Here is a 16070-nt window from a genome sequence, read left to right as displayed (position 1 = left end):
TCTTCGATTCCTTCTTGAGGCAGTGTAGGTAGTTTGTGTGTTTCTAGGATTTTGCCCATTTCATCTAAGTTATCTGCTTTATTGGCATATAGTTGTCTATGGTATCCTTTTATAATCATCTTTTTACTTCTGTGGGTCAGTATTGGGTTGGTGCAAAAGGAATTGCAGTTTCTGACCATGAATTTTAAATCATTAAAACTAGGCTCAAATACATCTTTATTAATTAAAACAGGAACCATTATAATCAATCCACCTTGAGTTCTTTGACAACTTCTCATGTATTTTAAGAGGGTCAGCCTCGCTGATTGCTGTCAGTTGGTTGTTGTCAACTTCCAATGGCTGGCCACTATGCTCCTCATCTTCAAGGCTCTTATCTCCTTTACAAAACTTCATGAGCCACCACTGCACTGCACTTTCATTAGCAGTTCCTGGGCACATGTGTGTTGATGTTGGGGGTTGTCTCCACTGCTTTAGGACCATTTTTTTTTTAAGATTTATTTTATGTATTTCTCTCCCCTTCCACCCCTCCAGTTGTCTGTTCTCTGTGTCTATTTGCTGCGTGTTCTTCTTTGTCCACTTCTGTTGTTGTCAGCGGCACGGGAATCTGTGTTTCTTTTTGTTGCGTCATCTTGTTGTGTCAGCTCTCCGTGTGTGCGGTGCCATTCCTGGGCAGGCTGCACTTTCTTTTGGCTCTCCTTACAGGGCACACTCCTTGCACGTGGGGCTCCCCTACGCAGGGACACCCCTGCATGGCACAGCACTCCTTGCGCGCATCAGCACTGCGCATGGGCCAGCTCCACATGGATCAAGGAGGCCCAGGTTTGAACCGTGGACCTCCCATTTGGTAGACGGATGCCCTAACCACTGGGCCAAGTCCGCCTCCCCTTTACAACCCAATTTGAACTCAAGAAAATTGCTCTAATTTGCTTTTTGTCTAATATCATTTGCATTTATATTAAATATAAAATAAACAGCAAGTAATGTCATTAGCAAAAAAGATAAAATGAGAAATGCACATTAAAATGATGTATAACACAATCACATTTAAGAATGTATGCCAATATCAAGCAGCAAATTTCAACAGTGCAAAACCGCAATTACTTTTGCACCAAAGTTAACAGTAATGTCCCCTTTTCATTTCTGATTTTAATTATTTATGTTCTCTTCTCTTTTTTTGTCAGTCTGACTAAATGTTTGCTGATTGCATTGATCTTTGTAAATATCCAACTTCTGATTCTATTGTTTTTTATTCTCTATTTCATTTATTTCTACTTCAATCTTTTTTTTTTTTTTCTTCTCCCTTTGGATTTAGTTTGCTCTTCTTTATCGAGAAATTCCAGTTGTGAGGGTAGGCCTCTAATTTGAGATCTTTCTACTTTTTTAATGGAAGCATTTTAGAGCTATACATTTCCCTTTCAGCACTATCTTTTTTGCATCCCATAAGTTTTGGTATGTTGTGTTTTAATTTTCACTCACCTCAAGATGTTTCCTAATTTCCCTTGTGATTTCTTCTTTCACCCATTGGTTGTTTAGGCATGCATTTAATTTCCATATATTTGTGAATTTTCCAGTTCTCCCTGTTATTGATTTCTAGCTTCACTCCATTGCGATGGAGAAGATAAATTATATGATTTTGATTTTTTTAATTTATTGAGACTTTTTTGTGATCTAACATATGGTCTCTCCTGGTGAATGATCCATGAGCACTTAAATGTGTTTTTTGCTAGTATTGGGTGAAGTGATCTATTAATGTCTGTTAGTTCTAGTGGGTTTAGAGTATTGCTCAAGCCCTCTATTTCTTTGCTGATTTACTGATCTACATCTAGCTTTTTATTCTTATTGATAGTTGTGTATTGAAATCTACCATTAATGTAGAACAATTTCTCCATTAAAATCTGCCATTGTTTGTTTCATATATTTTGGGGCTCTGTTGTGAGGTGTATATGCATTTATAATTGTGATGTCTTCATGTTGAATTGACCCTTTTATCAGTATGTAGTGGCCTTCTTTGCCCTTAATTGTTTTTTACTTAAAGTCTAGTTTTTCCAATATTGGTATAGCTACACCTGCTCTATCTTTTTTATTTTTTTGCTATTTTCATGGTATCTTTTTCCATCCTTACACTTTTAGCCTTTGAATTTAAGGTGAGTCTCTTGTAAATAGCATAGAGCTGGGTCATGTTTTTTCATTCATTCTGCCAATCTCTGCCTGAGTTTAACCCACTTGCATTTAAAGTAACTCCTGATATGCAGGCTTTCTTTTTCCATATTGCTACTTGGTCTTTGTAAGCCTTTTTCTGTATTTTAAATTATCCCCTTCCCACCACAGCCTGAGATGGCTCCCTTGCCTGTCTGCTTATTGTCTGCTCATCTTCTTTAGGAGGCACTGGGAACAGAACCCAGGACCTCCTATGTGGGAGGTGGGCACCCAACTGCCTGAGCCACATCCATTCCCCAGTCTTTTTTGTTTTTGACTTTCAATTCTTCCACTAATGACTGCTTTCATATTTACTTGATTTTTTTGCATTGTACCATTTTGAGTCTCTTCTTATTTCTTTCTATATATATTTTTCACATATTTTCTTTGTGGTTACCATGGTGCTAAAATTTAATAAACTAAATTTCTAACAATCGCATTTGATTTGACACCAACAGGACACCTATCCTGTTCCTATACCTCTCCGGCCCCCAGCTTTTAAAGTTGTATTTGTTATAAAATGTCTTTTTACATTGTATTCCCCCAAACCATAGATTTATCATTATTATTTATGCATTTGCCTTTTTAAACTTGTAAGAAGTAAAAAGTGGAGTTACAGGGAAGCAGACTTGGCCCAGTGGTTAGGGCGTCCATCTACCACATGGGAAGTCTATGGTTCAAACCCTGGGCCTCCTTGACCCGTGTGGAGCTGGCCCATGCGCAGTGCTGATGCGTGCAAGAAGTGCTGTGCCATGCAGGGGTGTCCCTGCGTAGGGGAGCCCCACGTGCAAGGAGTGCGCCCCGTAAGGAGAGCCGCCCAGCGCGAAAGAAAGTGCAGCCTACCCAGGAATGGCGCCGCCCACACAACAAGATGACACAACAAAAAGAAACACAGATTCCTGTGCTGCTGACAACAATAGAAGCGGACAAAGAAGAACACATAGCAAATAGACACAGGAAACAGACAACTGGGGTGGGGGGGGGGAGGAAGGAGAGAGAAATAAAAATAAATAAATCTTAAAAAAAAAAAGTGGAGTTACAATCCAAGTACTACAATACATTAGTACTGACATTTATAGCTACCCATATGGTTACCTTTACCAGAGGTCTTTTTTCCCTTTCTGTTGCTTTGATCTATTGTCTATTGTCCTTCCCTTTCAGTCTGAAATGCTCCCTTTAGCATTACCTGTAGGGCAAGTATGGTGACAAACTTCCCCAGTATTTGTTTATCTGGGAATGTCTTAATTTCTCCCTCATTTTTGAAAGACAGTCCTGCCAGATATAAAATTCTTAATTGATCATTGTTTTCTTTCAGCACTTTAAGTATTTCATCCCACTGATTCTTTCTTTCATGTTTTCTAATGGAAACTGACAATCTTATTGCAACTCTCTTGTACACAACACATTCCTTTTCTCTTTTCGCTTTCCAAATTCTTTCCTTGCTTTTTGTACTCAACAATGTGCTTGTGTATATTTCTCTTCAAATTTACCCTGTTTGGGGCTCACTGAGATTCTTGGATGTTCATATTTACATATTTTGCTAAATTTGTGAAGGTTTCTGCCATTATTTCTTTGAACATTCCTTCTGTCCCTTTCTCTCTCTCTTCTCCTTCTGGGACTCCTATAATGCATATATTGGTATGCTTGATAGTGTTCCATAGGTCACTTAGGCTATTTACACTTTTCATAGTTCTTTCGTCTTTCTGTTCCTCAGCCTGACTCATTAGACGGTCTTATCTCTAGTTCACTGATTCTTTCTTCTGCCATCTCCAATCTGCTTTTGAAATGCTCTAGGGAATTTTTCATTTCAGTTATTTTGGTCCTCAACTCCTGTAGTTCTATTTTGTTCCTTTCTAAAAATTTCTCTTTACTGAGACTTTCATATTGGCCATTCATTGTTTTCCTCAGATCCTTTAATTCTCTCTCTGTATTCTCCTTCATCAACTTGAGCATATTGAGTATTCTTTTAATGTCTTTGTCCACTATGTCCAGAGTCTGGTCTTCTTCATTGATATTTTCTAATGGTCCTTCCTTTGGATGGCCCATCATTCCCTGTTTGCTTATCTTATAATCTTCTGTTTCGTGGTGTGCATTTTAATATTTTAATTCTAGGATTTAGTCCTTGAGCTGTCTGTTCCTTAAGTTTGCATCCCATTAGTGATATGACAAAAATCTCCTTGAATGACAAATGCTAACAAAAACCAACCAATGGAAAACAAAACAAAACACCTTTCACAGTCTTTGCAAACTGTTGGCTGGTACTTTCCTTCAGGGTTTAACCTGCCTATCAAGATGAGCAGTCCAAGATAAATGTGACGTGCAGGATCATTTCTGTCTTTTCTGAGCCTGTGTCTTGTCCTGTGCTTGTGCTTGCTTGTGTCTTTAGGAATTCCCCCATTTATGGAAATTCAACTACCTCTCTACTCCCTGTGAAATAGATTCTCTCTCCCTCCCAGATGCTTTATTGTAGGACTTAAAGGAGATAATCCTTCCCCCAGGCTGCTTTGACTTGTTTCTTACATTGTTTTAGCTGCCTTTAAGCTGCCTCTGCCCATAGGACAAGTTCTGGCTGTGCTAACCACAGATAAGTTTCCTGTTCTGTCTTTCAGGGTTACAACCAATATCTTGATACCAATGTAACCAATGTAAAGGAACCACAGTATGCACGTAGGGGTGACTCTGGCCCCTCAAGTGCATGGCCACGGATCCATAATGAAAACTCAGGCTGACTGCACACTTCATTGGGGAGGGGCTCAGAGAGGGGCCAGCAAGCTTCACCTACCGTTTTAAAAATTCTGTTTTCTTGATTCAGCACTCACCCTTTCAGTTACTGAAACCCTTTCACTGGTTTCTGGGTTTCTGAGGAAAATGGCTCTGCCAGTTTTTGCTAGTTGTTTAAAGACGCTTCTCAAGAATGGCACCCTGGAGCATTTTACACATCATCTTCATCCTTTCCATCTTTTTTTCTAGCTCTCTTGATTTCTGTTTACATGGAATATCTTTTTTTTACCCTTTTACTTTCAACCTCTTTCTTTTTATGAATTAAGTCAACTTTAATTGAAGCATAAATTATGGTACAAAAATACATTTCAACTGATTTGAATCTAACACCATGAATGGAGAATTTATGGCACCAAAATTTTCCCTCCTCTATCACATTAAGATATAATCTGTCCAATCTACAGTTTCATTTTCTAGGCTTTTTTTTTCTATACAGATTTGTGCTCTCTACCAACATTAGGTTGAATTCTACTTTTAAAAAGCATCAGACCTCAAACTAACAAATGTCATCAAATTCTCTTCAAGAAACAAAACCCACTTTGAGTATTGGTCCTCAAGAAACCATAGTACCAAAATATTAGGTGCTATGCTACTTACAGAATCACAAACTGATTATACATTGACTGAATGCTTCTCTAATGAAACTTTCAACAACATGCCTAAAATAAGTCAAAACAGTGTTCCAACCTCTTGATTTCATATCAAGTAGATTGAGTTTAGAAACACCAAAAAAAGATGTTTCATCTATAAATATAAATATGGAAGGAACAAAACATCACGGCCCCAGTCCAGAAAGAATAAAAAAATATTGAGGACAAGAAGAAATACAAAATTTAGTTAGCTTCACTGTTCTCTCAGCTGCTTAAATCCCACAGAATTTGCAAATATAGCTAAAAAGATGCCTACTCTTGACAGCATATATTTTTCGTCACTCCCCATTAAGTGACTATTTTGGAATTTCACGTAATGTTTTATGAATAGCCTTCTGCTCCACTGTGAATGCCTGAATAACCTGGACAGCTCTCATTCTGAGCAGTCACTTATTTATCCTATGAAATCATGGTGAAAGGAACAGATGAAGTCAGAACACTATCACACGCATCACAAAGTCACAGAACTTTAAGTTACAGGCTATAAAAGACATTGATTCTGCTTTGAAGCAAAGCTTTCAATGTATTAAAATTAGTGGAAATGGTTGCTAAAGTGAAAGTTAAGAGAAATGGTCCAAGCTAAATCTCCCTAAATTTCATGATAAACACCATTTATACTACTTAGCAAGTTAGCAAAGGCATGGTGCTTGTGGTACACTAATCTCATTTTGACCTACTGGGGAACACAGCATGGTTTAAGTTTTCCATAAGAAAATTCTGCTTCTAGGGTGATGCTAATAGTCCAGTAAGTTCCATTTGATTTCATTCCATTCACCAAATAACCACAAGAATTGAACAGGGTGGCATCAAATACAGAACTTGGTTCAGGTCATGAATTCCACTTTCACGAGTGACATCCTTTGCAGCAACACCATCTTTCACGTAGAACTGGTCCATAACTGTTCAGCAAACGCACTCTCCAGTTTCCAGGGTTTGATCTGGCTGACTGATTACAAGGCTCTTTGGGAAACGCAGAGTATACAAGTGCTAATAGTTAGAATTCACCCATCACTTCCAATCTGCTGCTCCATTCGGGAAAACTGCATGCAGACACTGTATTTCTTCCTAGAAATTCCACTGTGGGTACCCTTGGTGAGAGGCTTCATGAAATTCCTAGACTAAAAGAAGCTTTGACCTGAATCAAGCCTACCATAATCGCTTGCAATCTTCAACAGTGGAACCAGTGCTTTCAGTGAGAGGGTGGGATCACATACTTCAAAATGAAATGTCTCTTGGAGACAAACATGTGACTCTCTCTGTGTACATAAGCTTCCTTCTTGTCAGTTTTTGACACACTTATGATTGAACATTGCACATCCTTCAAAAGTAGGTCCCACTCAGATCCTGGGCTGGTGCAAAGATCCCCAGATTCTTAGTTTGCATCAGGCTGCTGCCGGGAGAACCAAACCTCCAGCAGCTTCTCAATCCCTTCAACAATTATGCCACTTCCATCACTCTCAGGCTAGTGAACAACTGACAACCACACACACACAAATCAATTAAATTAGATCTTTTCTGCACTACAGATTGTTCCAGCATTGTTACTAAATTTCAGATTCTTTTGTTGGTTTTTTTTGCTATAATTTTATATTAACTCTTTTTTCTAGAAAAAAGTTAATAAAAGTTTCCCGGCTTTTTTGTGAGCATAAGATGAAACATAAATCTTTTGGAAATAAAAGGCAGATACAGTTCATTCTCATGTAGTCCACTGCTTCCTAATTATAGAGAGTAGAAAGAGCGCTAGCTAATGTCACCTGCCATACTGTGTAAGCCTCTTGGTTTCCTTGCAGCTAAAGTGAATCTCTTGTAGACATCAAATAGATGTCTCATTCAATCTGCCAATCTCTGACTTTTAATAGAGGCATTTAATCCATTGACATTGAAGACAATAACCCAGAAGGAAGGATTTACTTTTGCCATTTAGCTATTTGTTTTTTGTAAGTCTTGTATGTTTTTTGTTCTTCAATTACCTCATTACTGCTTTTTGTTATTGTTTAGTTGCTTTTTGTGGTGTAACATATCCCCTTCTTTCCTTTTCTCTATAATTATTTTAGTTTCCTTAGTACATATAATTAACATCTTAAACTAATAACAGTCTAGTCTGACTAGTACCAACCTAGTTTTGGTAGTATACAAACTCTCCATTCCTATATATTTCTGTTGCTTCCCCTTTATATTATTTTCTCAGTCTACATCTTTATACATTGCATGCACATTAACAAAGATTTTTAAATATTTTTTTTACACATTTGTCTAAGTCATGTAGGGGAGAAAAGCAATCACAAAAAACAAAAAATAAAATAATACAGAATTTTATATATACCTATATAGTTACCTTTACCAATGTTCTTTATTTCTTCTTTTGGCTAGAGTTAATGTTTAATGTCCTTTTATTTCAGCTGAAGGACTCCATTTACATTTACATTTCTTGTAAGCAGGTCTTCTGGAAAGGAACTCTTTCAGTTTTTGTTTATCTATAAATGTCTTCATTTCTCCTTAATTTCTGAAGGATAATTTTGCTGCATATAGAATTCTTGGTTGACAGTTATTTTCTTTAAGGGCTTTAAATATGTTATCCCACTGTGTTCTGGCCTCCATGGTTTCTGATGAGAATCCATTGTCAATCTTAATGGGAATCCCTTATATGTGACAAATTGCTTTTCTTGCTGCTTTCAAAATCTTCTTTGTGTTTTTGGACTTTGACAATTTCTTTATGCTGTGTCTTGGTGTAGATCTCTTAGACTCTATCCTGCTTGGAGTTTGTTGGTCTTCGAAGGGGAGGGTGCCAGGCAGCTACCTTCATTGAGGGCTCAGTGGACAAGACAATCTGCCCTTTTTGGAGGAGACCTGTTTGGTTCCTGAATTTAACCAGGATTCCTGGTGCTTGTGGTTGACTCCTTGGTCAATATATACACTGTGGTCTTAAAAAAATGAAATGTCCCAGACCTAGTAATTTCAATAAGCCATGATTCCAATAACATATAGTAAAATCAATTCATTTAATGTAGCAAGCTGCTGAGGTATTCAATGGCAAACCCAGTCTTGGAGCATGAATCCAGACCAGGGCTTCAATATTGCACAACTCCACACACCAGCCCCATTCCTCAATCCCACCTCCTAGGAAGCAGAACACTGGGGGAAGTACACTGTCTTCAGTGGTAGGTTGCTAAATGTTTAACAACTGGCTCTCAAAAAAGAAAAGAGAAGAAAAAAATCCTGATGTGCTGTGTTTATACTTTCTGTGGTATAAATACTACCATCTTGGCCTATTTCAGGCTATCAGTGTGATATTAACCACCTTACCAAATTCCTGAAAACCTCACAGTCGGTTCTCTTCAGCTGGTTCCATTCAGCTTCTGTACGTTGCTGTCCCCTGAGACATGCTTCCCCAAGGTGTGAGGGAACTTACCTGGAGGCATAAGAAGGGAACTGAGAGACCCCCCATTTAAGTAGTTCTTCCCTTGGTCTTTCTCAGTCACCAAAAATTCTTATCAAATCCTTGTTTCCAATAATGCCCTGGCTGAGGTCCCTGCTCCCTGGGATTATATTTGTAGGGCCCTTTGCCTGGATGTTTTTTGAAAAGTGGCCAAAAAGTTGCTAAGGAAATGGGCATAAGATGGATATGTTCTGATGAAGTGAAGGAAATATAAGGGGAACAGAGAACTTTCTAAAGTGAAGGGCCTCAGGGCAGAGGGGGAAAGGCTCTGGCTTGGAGCCTGAAGCATGACTGCTTCCAGGAACAAGAGATTAAACTATTAAAGAAGAAAACTATTTGAGGAGCACAAGAGACCTTTTCTAAATGACCTATAATATTCAGAGAAAAAAAGCTATTGCATACATGAAATAAGAACAAAATGATATAAAAAGATGTAATTGGAGAATAAGAAATAGCTCTTTAAAATTAATATGAGGGAAGCAGATGTGGCTCAAGAGATTGGGCTTCCATCTATCATATGGGATGACATGTTCAGTCCCTGGGGCCTCCTGGTAAAGGCATGCCTGCGTGGCGAGCCAGTGCAGCAAACCACGCGGCAAGATGATGATGCAACAACAAAAAAAGAGAGACAAAGGGGAGAACCAAGGCAAAACACAACAGTAACCAGGAACTGAAGTGGCACAAGTGACAGGGAAACTCTCTCCACATCAGAGGTCCCCAGGATTGAATCCTGGTGAATCCTAGAGGAGAAAACAAGAAGAGAAGACAAAAAGAGAAATAGACACAGAAGATCACACAGTGAATGGACACAGCAAAAAGAGCAACAACAACAAAAAATGGAGACAGTGAAAACAGCAGGGTGGCAGGGGGAGAGAAAAATAAAATTAAATTAATGATAGGAGGGTGGATGTAGCTCCAGTGGTTGAGCACCTGCTTTCCATGTACAAGGTCCTGGGTTCAACCCTGGTACCTCCTTAAAAATTTAATATGATAGAAGAACTAAAAATTCCAATAGAAAATTTAGAAGATAATGTTGAGGAACTTTCCCAGAAAGTAGTATAAAAGTGTAAAAAGATGGAAAAGAGGAAAAGTAAAAAGACAAGAAAATTAGAGAATAGTCCTAGAGGTTCAACATCTGTCTGTTAATAACTCTAGAAAAAAGAGAATTGAGAAACTGGAAGGGGGAAAATAATCAAAGAAATAATAGAAGACAAATTTCCCAGGAATAATGACATGGATGACCAGAATAAAAGGGCCCTTCACATGCCTAATACCTTGAATAAAAAAGATCTACCCCAAGAAATATCACTGTGAGATGTCAGAATGCGGAAAATAGAAGATCCTAAGAGGTTTCATAGGGTGCAAAGGAAACAGGTCATATGGAAAGGATCACAATTAGAATGAAATCAGACTTCTCAATAGCGGTGTGGAAAACAAGAAGATAATGAAGCTATGTTTTAAAAATTATGGGGGAAAATAGTCTCCAACTTAGAACTCTATGTTCAAACTATTAACCAAGTGTTAGGGTACAAAAAATGCACAAAATCTCATATATGCAAAATCTTCAGACATGCAAAATCTCAAAAAAAATACTTATCTCCTGTTTTAGTTTACTAGGTTGCTGAAAGCAGATACAATGAAAAGGGTTGGATTAACAATGGAAATTTATTAACTTACATTTTAGAGTCTGAGAAAAATGTCCAAATTTAGATATCATCAAGGCAATGCTTTCTTCCCTAAGACTGGCTGCTGGTGATCCTGGACTCCTCTGCCACATGGCAAGGCACATGGTGGTGTCTACTGGTCTCTCCCTTTTCTCCTGCGCTTCACTGCTTTCAGTTTCTTACTTCCATGGCTTTCTCTCTGTGTATTCATTCTATTTATAAAGGACTTAGTAAGAGGATTAAGACCCATCCTTGAATGAGGTGGATCACACTTTAATTGAAGTAGTCTCATCAAAAGATCCTACTTACAATAGGAATATACACCCACAGGAATGAAGTTAGCTTTAAGAACATGATTTTTGGGGGTACACACAATTCCAAACCGCCACACCTCCTATGAATCCTTTCACTGGAATCTGTTAAGATGATATACTTCCCCCAAACAATATAAAAAGTGGATGATTTAGGAAACCAGGGATTCAAAGTTAAGAAATAAAGAGAAATCTCAAATGAAGCTGTGAATCAGGGCTAAAGAGCAACCTCTCCAGAGGATGGAGGTCTCCAGGAGGGATGTCTCCATGGGTGAAAAAGTCATAAACCTCTGACTGATTCCCCAGTGTGCCATATTGAGGGGAGCTTTATGCTATGTCAGAAGGTTTGGGTTAGATGAACCATATTGCAGTACATTGAGACCAAGTGCTAACTAATGGATAGAGAGATGCATTTGAGAAGTTTGGGGAGACCGTTCATGATGGCTTATGTTTTCTCTGAAAAATTGGGGGTTAGGTCATCTAACAAAAGGGGAAGGAGAGGCAGGCAGATAGGTTCCTGAGTCCATTGGTTAAAATTTGGAGCATCTGTCTCAGGAATGAAAAAGGCAGTTGATCAGGGACAAAGTAAAATGGCTACTGAGAATCAGGCACCATACACTTGTGGTAGCATCTGGTAATGTGGGAAAGACATCTGTATGGCAGCTGCCTGGGGCCAGGGTAAAAAGCCTGATGCTTCAACTAACCCAGTTGTTAGGTTTCATCATTAATAATTTATTTTATTTTGAAATAACTTCAAACTTACAGAAAATTTTCAAGAACATTACGAAGAGCCTCCCAGATTCTGATTGTTAACATTTGCATCATCATCATCTCTCTTTCTTTCTGTATATCTTTTTCCCCCTGAACCATTTGAGAACAAGTTGTAGATATTACGCTCCATGACTTTAAATATTCAAGTTTGGATTTCCCCTAAAACAAAACACCTCCCTCATCACTATCATTTTGCCCCTAAGTTAGTACATCAAAATGAGTTCAATACCATTATCCAATCCATGGACCCCATCTAAATTTCTCCATGTGACCCAACAAGCTGCATTTTCCCTTCTAGTCCAGGATTCAAGACAGGATTACACATTGCATTTAGCTGTCATGCCCCTTTTGAGTCTTCCAATCTCTCTGTCTTTCATGACCTTGACAGTCTTAAAGAATACAGTCCACTCATTCTGTCAGCTGTTTCTGAGCCTGGGTCTGTCTGTGCACATCCACATTCAGGCCATCTTTTTTATGGCAGAAAGATGGCAGAAATGATGCTGTGCTCTTCTCAGTGGGGCCAATAGTTTGGCCTGTCCCACCAATAGTGATGCTAACCTTGATCACCAGGTCAAGTTGGTGCCTGCCTGTTTTTCCCACCATGAGGTCACCATCTTTCCCTTTGTATTTGGTAACTATGTGGTGGGGAGATACTATGAGACAAACCATTATCCTGTTCCTCATCAAATCTCTGCCCACCATCTTCAACATCCTTTGATACCTCCTGCCTTAATCAACCACCAAAATGCTGGCTGCCAAATGGTGAATATCTGTTTCTATTGCTCATTCTGTATTTATCAGTTGCCATTATAGGGTTAAGTAAGAGCTTTCTTTTCTCCTTCATTTATGATGTAAGTGAGGTTAGTTATTATTAGTGTGGTGGTTTGGAGATGGGTGTACCTCAGAAAAACATAATCGTGTTCCTAAACCTAATCCACTCCTGTGGGTGTAAACCCATTGTAAGTAGGACTTTTTGATGAGGCTACTTCAGTTAAGGTGTTACCCACCTTGATAAGGATGGGTCTTAATTCTATTACTGGAGTCCTTCATAAAAGAATGAAAGTTGATAAAAAGAAAGAAACCAATGGAAAGCAACAAGCCAAAATTCAGTGAACACGAAGAGAATGGAGAGGCCAGGAGCAGCCGCCATATGACTTGCCATGTGACAAAGGAGTCCAGGACCAAGGATCTTTGGCAGTCAGCCCCAGAATGCCAGTCTTTGGGAAGAAAGCATCACCTTGATAATGCCTTGATTTGGACTTTCTCTTAGCCTCAAAACTGTGCACTCTTTTTTTTTTTTTTAAATATTTATTTATTATTATTTTTTAATTACATTAAAAAAAAAATGAGGTCCCATTCAACCCCACCGCCCCCGTCCCCCACTCCCCCCACAGCAACACTCTCTCCCATCATCGTGATACATCCATTGCACCTGGTAAGTTCATCTCTGAGCATCACTGCACCCCATAGTCAATGGTCCACATCATAGCCCAGACTCTCTCACGTTCCATCCAGTGGGCCCTGGAGGGATCTACAGTGTCCCGTAATTGTCCGTGAAGCACTATCCAGGACAACTCCACGTCCCGAAAACGCCTCCACATCTCATCTCTTCCTCCCGTTCCCCACACCCAGCAGCCCCCATGGCTACCGTTCCCACACCCATTCCACATTTTCTCTGTGGACATTGGATTTGTTGTGTCCATTGCACACCTATGTCAAGTGAGGGCTTAGATTCCACATGGGTACTGGATGCACTCTTCCCGCTTCTAGTTGTAGACACTCTAGGCTCCATGTTGTGGTGGTTGACCTTCTTCAACTCCATGTTAGCTGAGTGGAGTAAGTCCAATAAGTCAAAGTGTAGGAGCTGAAGTCTGTTGAGGCTCTGGGCCTGGGTGTCATATTATCAGTCCAGAGATTCAAATCCCCTACATATATCTTAAACTCAGCACCAACTACAATTCCAATAAAGTAGCATGCAAGTCTTGTGAAAAGAGATCCCCTCTGAGTCCATTTCCATCACGCAGATACACCAGCTCCAAAGAAGGGCCAGCTGTCATGGCAGTGAACCCCTTCTGCCATGACCATAGAACCCGTGGGTCTCTTTATCCCTCAAAAGAACCAATACCTGGGGTTGTATCCACCCTATCTGTCTCTTAGACTCTGTTCAGTTGTACATAGGGGTATTCCTTCTGACAACCTCCAGACTCTTTTTTAGAGACTCACAGCCTTATAATCTCATTTCTCCTTTCCATTTCCCCCTTACATTAGGTCAAACTGCTTCCCGAAGTCATGTTATTATATGTAGACAGGTATATTCTGCTGTTCCGCATTGAATCTTTAATTCAAGGTCATTTTCTAGTTGCTTCTTCAGCTGGTATGTGGTAGTGATCCCTCGGTGCCAGGGAGGCTCATCCCCGGGTGTCATGTCCCACGCTGGGGGGAATGCATCACATCTACATGCTGAGTTTGGCTGTGAGAGTGGCCACATTTGAGTAACATGAAGGCTGTCAGGAGGAAACCCCCAGGCACAATGCTACTCTAGGCCTTGTTCTTATTGCAGGTGCATAGGCTCAAAAGTGTAGCCATTAGTATCAAGAGCCCACTGTTGGGCCCTCCTTCCTTCCTGGTTCTTGCCGTTGCACCTGGAGGATTGCCACTGCTCTCCCAGGGCCCACAACAGTGACCCCCCGGCCAGGAGCCCAGTACCCCCCCAGCTGTTGTTTTTAATTGTTTCCACTATGAGTATATATAGACATTACCATATACCCTGGGCATATGCCCTGTATAACTCCCTGTCAACCATATATATCCTATCAATAACATCCCATATCAGTATTCCTCCGCTGCCATTGTTGAACCACTCTGTGATCCAAAACTTCCCGTAAAGTGAATCCCAACATAATGTCAGCTTCAGAAGAGTCTTAGATCACCAAAATTCATCTATACAATATACAGTATTTCCCCAGATCCACCATAAAACCTTTTCCCTTCCACAGCAATAATCTTTTAACTTATTCATATCATATTTCCTGAAACTGATGTACAGATTCCAAAACTATAGTTTTCAAACAAGGTAACATTTGTGCTTACTATGTGGTCCATACTTTAGGTTGTACAGTTTTCTAAATTTTTTAGTTATCCTATGTTTTGTCTTATGGTTTTCATTATTAGTCTGTCGTCCCCTATATGTTTTTGGTGTAATATTAGCTGTTTTATATTCATCCTCGTGTACTCTCACATAACTCCTCTTTTGCCCCCTTATTTACCTTTGTTCTATCCATTGCACGTCCATTTTCCCCTCCCCTTAGGGCCCACAACGCCTGCCAATCTAATGCCCTGGGAGCCGTCCTTTCTCATGAGAGATACAGTTCTCTCTATTCGACGGCATTAGTCTTCCCCAGGATATAGGTCCACCCCACCCAATGGTAGAACCCACCTTGGCAAAATGAGCCTTCAGCTATTCCCTCCGGAGTTCGTCCCGCATCAGACCATACCCCCTGAGCGTCCTAATCAGGTGACCCTCCTACTTATACTTTGATACGTTTTACTCAACATTTAGTTCTCAACGAACTTCTGGCACTCTCCCATGTTTGTATGTTGCCCCTCCCTCCCACCTATTTCTTGGACCATATTACCCCTCTTCCCATCCCCAGCCCCCCTCAAACCCAGAAAACCCCACCTGAAGGTAACCCCTTGCCCCCATTTTGTCCCTTCTTTGTGCTCATACTTACCCCCAGCTCATCACAGATTCCACCCCTACAGACGTTAACTCACATCCTTCCTCCACCCCCCGATTTCCTGTAAGCCACTTTTCCAGACTCTAGCTCTCTGAGGCAGTTAACTTATTTCATATCATTGAGGTCATATAGTATTTGTCCTTCAATGCCTGGGTTGCTTCACTTAACATAAGATTCTCAAGGTTCATCCATGTTATCACGTGCGATTGTAGTGTATTGGTTCTTACAGCTGAGTAGTATTCCATTGTGTGTATATACCACATTTTATTGATCCACTCATCTGTTGATGGACTTTTGGATTGATTCCAACTTTTGGCGATGGTGAACAATGCTGCTATGAACATTGGTGTACATATATCGGTTTGTGTCCTTGTTTTCAGATCTGATGGGTATATACCCAGCAGTGGTATTGCTGGGTCATATGGCAAATCTATGGATAATTTTTTGAGAAACTGCCAAACTGTCCTCCAGAATGGTTGGATCCTTCTGCATTCCCACCAGCAATGGATGAGTGTTCCCCTTTC

This window comes from Dasypus novemcinctus, chromosome 25, assembly GCF_030445035.2.
Source record: "Dasypus novemcinctus isolate mDasNov1 chromosome 25, mDasNov1.1.hap2, whole genome shotgun sequence".
In the NCBI taxonomy this organism is placed as follows: Eukaryota; Metazoa; Chordata; class Mammalia; order Cingulata; family Dasypodidae; genus Dasypus; species Dasypus novemcinctus.
Note: the sequence above shows the minus strand (reverse complement) of the source record.